Source organism: Anomaloglossus baeobatrachus, chromosome 8 (genome assembly GCF_048569485.1).
Source record: "Anomaloglossus baeobatrachus isolate aAnoBae1 chromosome 8, aAnoBae1.hap1, whole genome shotgun sequence".
NCBI lineage: Eukaryota > Metazoa > Chordata > Amphibia > Anura > Aromobatidae > Anomaloglossus > Anomaloglossus baeobatrachus.
This window is the reverse complement of record NC_134360.1, coordinates 172,548,020-172,557,308: the sequence shown is the minus strand read 5'-3', so window position 1 is coordinate 172,557,308 and position 9,289 is coordinate 172,548,020.

The window sequence follows — 9,289 nt, the reverse complement described above, 5'->3', positions numbered from 1 at the left end:
ATGCTTACATTCAGCATCCTAGCGCCAGTATAGCACTGGCTTTACTTTATATATGAAAATCCATATGGTGGTTCTCGTTAAGGCACATAGAGCCTTATTTCCAGTAGTCAATTGAGGTTGCTCCGAGAAATAAAGCCATTTTATCTGATACCTTTCAATACAGCATGTGGGATATTCATAGTTCCTAATGGATATCACATCTGTATGGAAATATATGTCTCAAGACATCAAGTACACGGCATGTTAGAGGAGCCTCAGTCTGTATTCTCTATTAATTTAGTATATATTTATATATATATATAGTAAATGCATTCAGAAGGTTTTATCATAAGATATCAAACAAGAATCCATGATGTTTCTATCAATCCTGCAATATTCAAATCAGGTTAAAGTTTAAGGGGGTTGTATAGTAGTAGAAGAAAATGGCTGATTTAAGGCAATAAACAGCACCACTCTTGTCTGTAGGCTGCGGTCGGTATTACAATTTTAACAGACAATGTACAGGAATGCGGCTGTTTATAGGAAAAGAAATGTTTTTATAAAATTTCATACAACTTCTTGAACCAGACGCTGGAGCTGCTCTGCATCAGATATTAGAGAGCTGCTGGGTCTCAGAAATGGAGCTATATAAAATGACTGAACGCCAATAGGCTCCTTATTTAGAAGCAATTTTTTTAATATCTAATTCAAAATATTTCTTCAAAATTGAAGCCCAGGTGACAAAAGTTAGCACTTATTTATTAGTAGTGTCACTTCAGAGCATCCTGAAAAGAAGGGGATAGGGGTGTACTAATCGGTGGCTATAGGGTCTACCTAACCTATAAAGACATGGAGCTTGTATACCACCAGACTGGGTGACACTGCTCTGGAAAACCGTAATACTGCAACATGATTTTTTTTTTTAAATGAAATGGTTAACAAGTTTGTTCGGAATTTAAAAAAATATCTTCCAGCAGGAAATGTGCTAAAATAAAAAAAATGAAAAGAAATGACCACTATTCACAACCTGGTGCCCCCGCGCTACTCTTCGTCGTTCTCCTCTACTTCGCTGCAGTGTTGCCGTACCCTCCATGCACTTGATAACCACAGCCTGATCTCAATGAAACAAGACTGCTAAAGCCAGTGATTGTCTGCAGCTATCATGTGGATGCTTGGGCATGTAATTGCTCAGGATAGTAAGCAAAAACCAGAGGGGACCCCCAAAGTTGCAATGTTGGAGTAAGGGGCGATATAGAATGTATTAGTGTTTTTTATGTCATTCTTCACTGTCAGATTTTTTTTAAAATCCTGGACAAACCCTTAAAAGCCCTAAAAGTCCTTAAACCCTTAGTATTAATTTTTCCATTTGGGAAGCCTTTTTCTCAGATTATACAAAAGCTGCGTTGTTCTAAATGCAAATTATTCACAGGTGGTCTTATCGCGCCATTTGTAATACTTTTTATTCTGTTCCTATTTAGTATTTTTTTATTGGTGCAATTAAACAGACATTTTTGTTTGTTTTTATTTGTTTATTTTGTGTCGTTGTTGTTTTTTTATGTAGTATTTAAAAGACCTGACTCTTCTTGTTGGATTTGCACATAGAAATACTGTATTATAAACAAAATAAAACTGATAATTTTGTAATTAACCCCGCGTGATCAGCTGTGTTTTGTGGATGATGTCACACACAAAGTAATTTGAGCCATTTCCAAATATGGCTGGAATGAAGGATCCGGGACATTGTGAGGATCCAGGAAATGCCATCTGGGAAAGAATGGCCAGACAGGAAATCCCAGGAGAGCGGAGAGTTTATTCACATGGTTCTCAGGCCGAGGCTGAAGTGCAGCTCACATGTGATTTATGGGTCACACCAATGAATGCCTGGAAAGAAGAGCATTGAAAAACATTGGCCTCTTCAGTTATTTTCCATCCTGACATCCTTACCGGGCCAGCAACCTAAGGAAGAACTGGAGCAGACGCCTTATAGTTCTCCATAATATAGCTCTGATATCATTGAGGTCATTTGATTTCAGTGCCATTTTTGTTGGCTATGAATTTTGGGCATTTGTTTTTCAGGTTTTATAGTTTAGTATAATTTTTTCCCATATACAGACGTGTAAAAAATACCATAGCTAGGGCATTTGGCATTAAAATAGTACATTAAAACTATCAAAATATATAAAAAGTCATAAAAAAGTAATGTTTGCATTGTGTTTCATAATTCCGTATAGACTGCTGGCTAACATTGGGCTGCACTGCACAAAACACAGAATTGTTTCCTAATTGTAATGCCTAAAAAAAGACCTGGAAATCTCGTAAAAAAAAAAAATCTGTACATGAAAGTTTCTAGAGGGTTTTAGGTCTGGGTTTGAAGCAGTTGTAAAAGTCAAATTACTTGTCATGTGGGCAAGCATTTCAGATAGACTTTAGGTTTACTGAACCCTAAAATTAACACTGGCAAATTGGAAAAAAAAAGCTGTAACATGACTAGGCAGTTTTTAAACATATTCCTCAAAGTCTAAAGATTTGGAAATAAGGGAATGGTGAAGGAGAGCAGATTTGTGTAGATGGACGCACGTGAATAATGTGGCAGAATAATATTAGTTATCTACCAAAACAAACGTTTAGCCATTAGGATGATCAAAGACTAAAGGTGGCTTTACACACTGCAACATCGCAAACGACATCGCTGTAATGTCACCGGTTTTGTGACGCAATAGCGACCTCCCCAGCGACATTGCAGTGTGTGAAACACATCAGCGACCTGGCCCCTGCTGTGAAGTTGCTGATCGCCACAAATCGTTCAGGACCATTCTTTGGTCCTTTGTTTCCCGCTGTGCAGCATGATCGCTAGAAAGTCTCAGTGTGTAAAGGGGACTTTACAGCGACTTCGTTAGCGACTTCCCTTTCAAAAAGCTGCTTTACAACGTCCCCAATGACTAGCTAGGTCGTTCTGCAGGTCCGGATCGTTGTTGCGTCGTTGGCCAGGTCTGCCTGTTTGACAGCTCACCAGAGACTTTGTAGCGAACCCGGCCAGGTTGGGATCGCTGGTGGGATCGCTAGAAAGTCTCAGTGTGTAAAGGGGCCTTAAGGGTACATTCCCAAGAAACCTCAATGAGCCGAGGCAATGGGCTGTGATATCACAAGCAATAAGTCTTCTTGTTGACTGAGCACATAGGATTTTTTTCTCCAGCTTCAGTCCTCCATGCTCAATCAGCCAAAAAGAAGATTTATTTCTTCTCATGTCACAACCCTCCTATAGCATTGTGTGCTTATGATACAGCTCCTCTGTCAATTGAGACACCGGTCTTGGGAGCTGTTTCTTCAGACTCCAGCACATACAGATATATGATTAGGACAGGCTGCCATTTGAACTGGCCAATTTGTTACATGATTGGAAAACCCCTTTAGGTGTCAATAATTGAAAATAAAGTAAAACCTAAAGGGGTTGTCCAGTGAAAACAAGGCATTCCCAAGGTTATAACTTGCCGATCAATGCAGTTTTAAATACATAACATGGGATGATTTCATTATATTCTTGGAGAACCCCTTTAATGATTATATAAATTAAAAGATAAGCAACTTTCTAATGTCTTGTGATGCCAGTTCATATCATATTACCCCCAGATTTTCACCCATTTTTGTCCTGCTTACTTAATTTTCCTCCTTATGTTGCTAGTTGGCCAAAAGACATTTTTTTGAAGGCGACAAGATGCAACAGGCAATATAGTTACTGTCATTAAGCCCAATACACCAGTGGCACCTAAAATTAAATTATCAATATATCATTATTGTTGTGACATTAATTTCCAGACTGAGGCAATAAATATTCTAATCCTTTTTCCCTCCCTGTTTTTACTTTGGTGCTTTCCATATTTTAATGAAAGTATGTAATTTTTTTTCATCTAATTTATCTCAAATCTAAGATTCTATTATTAGCTACATGACTTAACAAAGTTTAAAGGGAACCAATCACCAGGATTTTCGTATATAACCTAAAGTCAGTACTATACAGGCACTATCAGGCTGATTCTATACATGCCTGTAGTGGTGAGCTCGGATGTTTAGGCTTTCAAATCCAAGAAAGTTTAAAAAAATCAACAGCTTCTTGAGTAAAGCTGGGTTCACACTAAGCGACAGCGACAACGACGTCGCTGTTACGTCACCATTTTCTGTGAATTAACAGCGACCTTGTAAGTCGCTGTTATGATCGCTGCTTAGCTGTCAAACACAGCAGCCGAAGCAGCGATCATAACGACACGCGTCGCTGTGCTGCAACATGTGCAGAGAGCAGGGAGCCGCGCACACTGAGCGCTGGCTCCCTGCTCTCCTAGCTAGAGTACACATCGGGTTAATTACCCGATGTGTACTGCAGCTACATGTGCAGAGAGCAGGGAGCCGCACACACTGAGCGCTGGCTCCCTGCTCTCCTAGCTACAGTACACATCAGGTTAATTACCCGATGTGAACTGCAGCTACATGTGCAGAGAGCAGGGAGCAGCGCACACTGCTTAGCGCTGGCTCCCTGCTCTCCTAGCTACAGTACACATCGGGTTAATTACCCGATGTGTACTGCAACCACATGTGCAGAGAGCTGGGAGCCGGCGCTGGCAGCGTGAGAGCGGCGGAGGCTGGTAACGAAGGTAAATATCGGGTAACCACCTTGGTTACCCGATGTTTACCTTGGTTACAGCTTACCGCAATCTGTCAGATGCCGGCTCCTGCTCCCTGCACATTCAGGATTGTTGCTCTCTCGCTGTCACACACAGTGATGTGTGCTTATCAGCGGGAGAGCAACAATAAAAAAATGAACCAGAGCTGTGTGTAACGAGCAGCGATCTCACAGCAGGGGCAGATCGCTGCTCAGTGTCACACACAGCGAGACCGCTAATGAGGTCACTGCTGCGTCACAAAAACCGTGACTCAGCAGCGATCTCAGCAGCAATCTCGCTGTGTGTGAAGCACCCCTAACAGTTGCAACTGATCAGATAATATATGGGAGGGTATTCATATGGATTCCCGCCCCCCTGCCTGTTGTTCCTCCCTTTGATCTCTATGGTAAGTATTATACAAACGATTCACTTTGTTGAAGGACATGTGTGAGGTCATACCCATGTGACCTGGTATCCAGTTTTGTTGGCTGAGGCCCCGCCCCTTCTGGTCACATTCATTTGGTTTATTCATTTCGGCGACAGCCACCCGCAAAAGTATCTTATACCTGTGGGCGCAAGACGCAATCCCTACTCTTAGGTGGGCTTTGCACACTACAACATCGCAGGTGCGATGTCGGTGGGGTCAAATTGAAAATGACGCACTTCCGGCATCGCATGCGACATCGTAGTGTGTAAAGGCTCGATGATACGATTAACGAGCGCAAAAGCGTCGTAATCGTATTATCAGTGCAGCGTCGGCGTAATCCATGATTACGCTGACGCGACAGTCCGATGTTGTTCCTCGCTCCTGCGGCAGCACACATCGCTGTGTGTGAAGCCGCAGGAGCGAGGAACATCTCCTACCGGCGTCACTGCGGCTTCCATAGGATATGCGGAAGGAAGGAGGTGGGTGGGATGTTTACATCCCGCTCATCTCCGCCCCTCCGCTCCTATTGGCCGCCTGCCGTGTGACGTCGCAGTGACGCCGCACGACCCGCCCCCTTAATAAGGAGGCGGGTCGCCGGCCAGAGCGACGGTCGCAGGACAGGTGAGTCCATGTGAAGCTGCCGTAGCGATAATGTTCGCTACGGCAGCTATCACAAGGATATCGCAGTTGCGACGGGGGCGGGCACTATCTCGCTCGGCATTGCAGCATCCGCCTGAGATGTCGCAGCGTGCAAAGTGCCCCTTAGTTTGATTAGTACAAAGGTGGCCTACCTCTTTAAAATGGACTGGATAGAGTCCATACTTAACAAAGAAATTCTCACCACATGCTTCTTTCTTATATGGTCTTCTTTTATTAATACCCAACCACTGTCCACGCTCCAAGCGGTGAATGACTGTTTCCAATTCCCTGACTGGTACATGAGGGAGCAAATTGTTGGCAGAGTTTCTGTTACACTTGTGTAATGTTTTGTTACAAGGCTTTTTTATGTGTGCCCAAGGGATGGGGAAGTGGAGGCGATCTGGGAAGTTCTTCCAGTTTATTGGTTTATACTTAAAGCGGTGGTTCACCCATATTCATTATTGGCCACAACAATATTATGTTGAGAAACAAAATTTCTCTCAAGCACCTTGTGTTGCCCGGTGATGTCACATCAACTTCCTGCTCACCTGACATCACTACGGCCGGCCCTAGTCTCTGTGAGTGACTGGGTTGTGGGCGGAATGTCACAGCTCGTCACACCCCAGCGTGTTTCCTGCTTGAGTGCTCTGCAATGAAGGAGAAAGCTGGGAGATAATGGGCTGTGCTGAGTGGTGAAACGCCGCCCACAGCCCATCACGGAGACTGGGGCCGGCCGCGGTGATGTCAGGTGAGCAGGAAGTTGATGTGACATCATTGGATCCCTCAGGCACAGAGCCCGGGGAGGGCAGGTGATAGGGAAGAGCGGACTGCAATAGTGCCACTCACGGGCACCATTGGCAACATAAGGTATTTGAGAGAAGCCTTGTTTCTCAACATAATATCGTTGTGGCCAATAATAAATATGGGTGAACCATTTCTTTCCTTTTTTGTGTTGTACTACTGACATACTGTATTTCCTTTGGTCTCCTTCTATTTTATCTCCGGATATGTATGTTTACCTTGCCTTTTTTCAATAAAGACAGGTAAAAAAAAAAAAGAAAATGTTCTGTAATATTAATAATGCGCTGTAAGTATTTTTTCAGTTGGTTTTCATCTCTACATTGCTTGTTTGGTATATTAGTTTTGTCACTATGCAAATATAGCTTTGTCTTGGTCAGTAAAGCTCAATAGATATGGCAGCGTTAGGCTTCATTCAGATGACCAATGTTTCCACTTCTGGGAATCATAGACCGATTTTTTTGGAGCTGACTTTGATCAGAGTGTGATCTGAGTGTCATTAGTTTTTCTCGTATGTGGAGAAAAAAAAATATCTCCACCTTCTCCGTTCTGACAGTCTGTGAAAATGTCATCCGGATGCAGTTTGTTTTTTTCACGGACCCATGAACTTGCATTGCTGATTTTGATTGGACCCTCAGATCAACATCGGACATGTCTGTGATTTTATGTGGACCGCACAATCTGCACAAATTCTCGTCATCTGAATAGCCCCAAAGACTATCGCAAGTATGAGTGCTATTCTTGACAACCACGAATAGCAGACAGACGTGTGAACGAAGCCTAAATAACATCAAATCTGTGGCCTCAATTGTTTATTGCATTTTTTGTCTGTTTTTTGCTGAGTTTTTGTTTTTACTCCTTTTTTTGTTTTTACAAAATGTATCTTTTCAATTGCGCCTTTTTTTGATGCATCATTTATATGTGTTTTCTCTTTAGCCTGTTCTTTTTATTTTGCCATGGTCAATGGGATTTAAGCAAGCTTACAACCTATAAGAATATAAAGGGGACACAATAAGTAAAAAGTGCTTCTTATGTAAGGTCCGGCCATCATTTTAATGAAGAAGGTTTTCATGTAATGCCACATGGGCCGTCATCAGCTACCTGGTGCTATTGGGTGCATGGAGGATATGGAGGCAGAAGAATAGGAGGGAGCAGATTATGATTAACATTGAGAAGGAGGGAACGGGGGCGAGTTAGGTTAGTGAATTGAAGTTACAGGCCTGTCTAAAAAGATGTGAGGCTAAATATTATCAATCATTTGGGGTAGTGCATTCCAGAACACTGGTGCAGCACTAGAAAAGACATGGAGTCGAAGGTGCGAGGTTTCGGATTATGGAGGATTTAAGTGTTAGATCAGTTGCAGGTAGTGTTATAAGACAAAAATGAGGGATCAAATATAGGGTGGTGCAGAACTGTGAGGAGCTTTGTGGTTGAGAGAGATAATTTTGTATTGAATCCTGTAACGAATGGGCAACCAGTGTAATGACTGGCACAATGTGAAGGTGTCAGTGAAACAGCTGGGCAGAAATATGACCCTGGCTGCCGCATTCAGGATGGATTGGAGAGGCAAATGTTTGGTTAGAGGGAGATCGATCAATTAAGAGTTACAGTAGTCCAGAAGAGAATGAATAAGAGAGACAGCATTTTTGCAGTTTCAAATGTAAGAAAAAGTCAAGTTCTGGAGATATTTTTAGATGCAGGTAACATGAAAGAGTGAGTGATTGGATATAGGGAAGTTTTTAGGTGTAGGAAGTTTTGATGAGCTGTATTGCAGGGGGTCATTACACAGGCCTAACCTTGGAAGAGATCCACACAGGATCTGGGAGTCACTTACTGGAATTTAGCTTCTACCAGTCACGGAAATGAGACGTCACCAAATAGTATTGAAGTGTGTCAGTATAAAGAAGATGAGGCTCGATTTGGTAGGTGCAACATATAAATCAATTACTTAAGCCTGATGGACAGTAAGTGCCCTATGACAAGCTCTTAAAAAGGTTGTCCAGCTATGTAAAAAGTTGTTTACGAGTTTTTAAAGTAGAAATTGTTAAAATGTACTAATATACTTTAAGTAGGAATTTATCATTGTCGGCTGAATTTCAGACCAACTTTTGCAGACTGTGAAACTCCAATTCTGCCATTTTTCTGATACAGGAGAAAGCTTTCTCCACCTCTTCGTATCGATGACATGATGAAGGGGTCGGGTTGTCATGCTCAGTTCATTAGCTAAGCTAGCCCCCGTTTCTGCCAGACATGATAGACACAGGTGATGTTGCCAAAAATTGCAAAGTGCTGCTACTACATCATAGGGAAATGCTGATGATTGGGGTCACATTACAACCCCCCAAGGCACAGCAACAAACAAGGCGCAAAAAATCCTATTGGGTCCTAGTTTTTCAACTTTCCACTCATGATTCTAGTACTGGTACATAGCATTAAACTGTGATGTAGCAGTGGCATATAGTGATTTTTGATCATGCGTCAAATGTCGTGGGATTGCCTCAAGATCTTAAATTGGTAACATTTCAAAATTTTAGAAAAAAACAAGAAACTTTTAAGTTTATTTCTTATTACAAATGTTCTCCGTTCTTAAGAAATGAGGGATTTTTTACATTTATAGTATACAGCTCGTTGCCATAGAGTGACCTGATACCTAAGTAAGTAGCACATGAAACTTGTAGGATCTACAATGATGTTAAAAAGTGAATACCGTACCTCCTTCCTGATTTCTTATTCTGTTGCATGTGTCACACTTCAGGGTTTTAGATCACAAAAAAAATGTAAATATTAGAAAAAG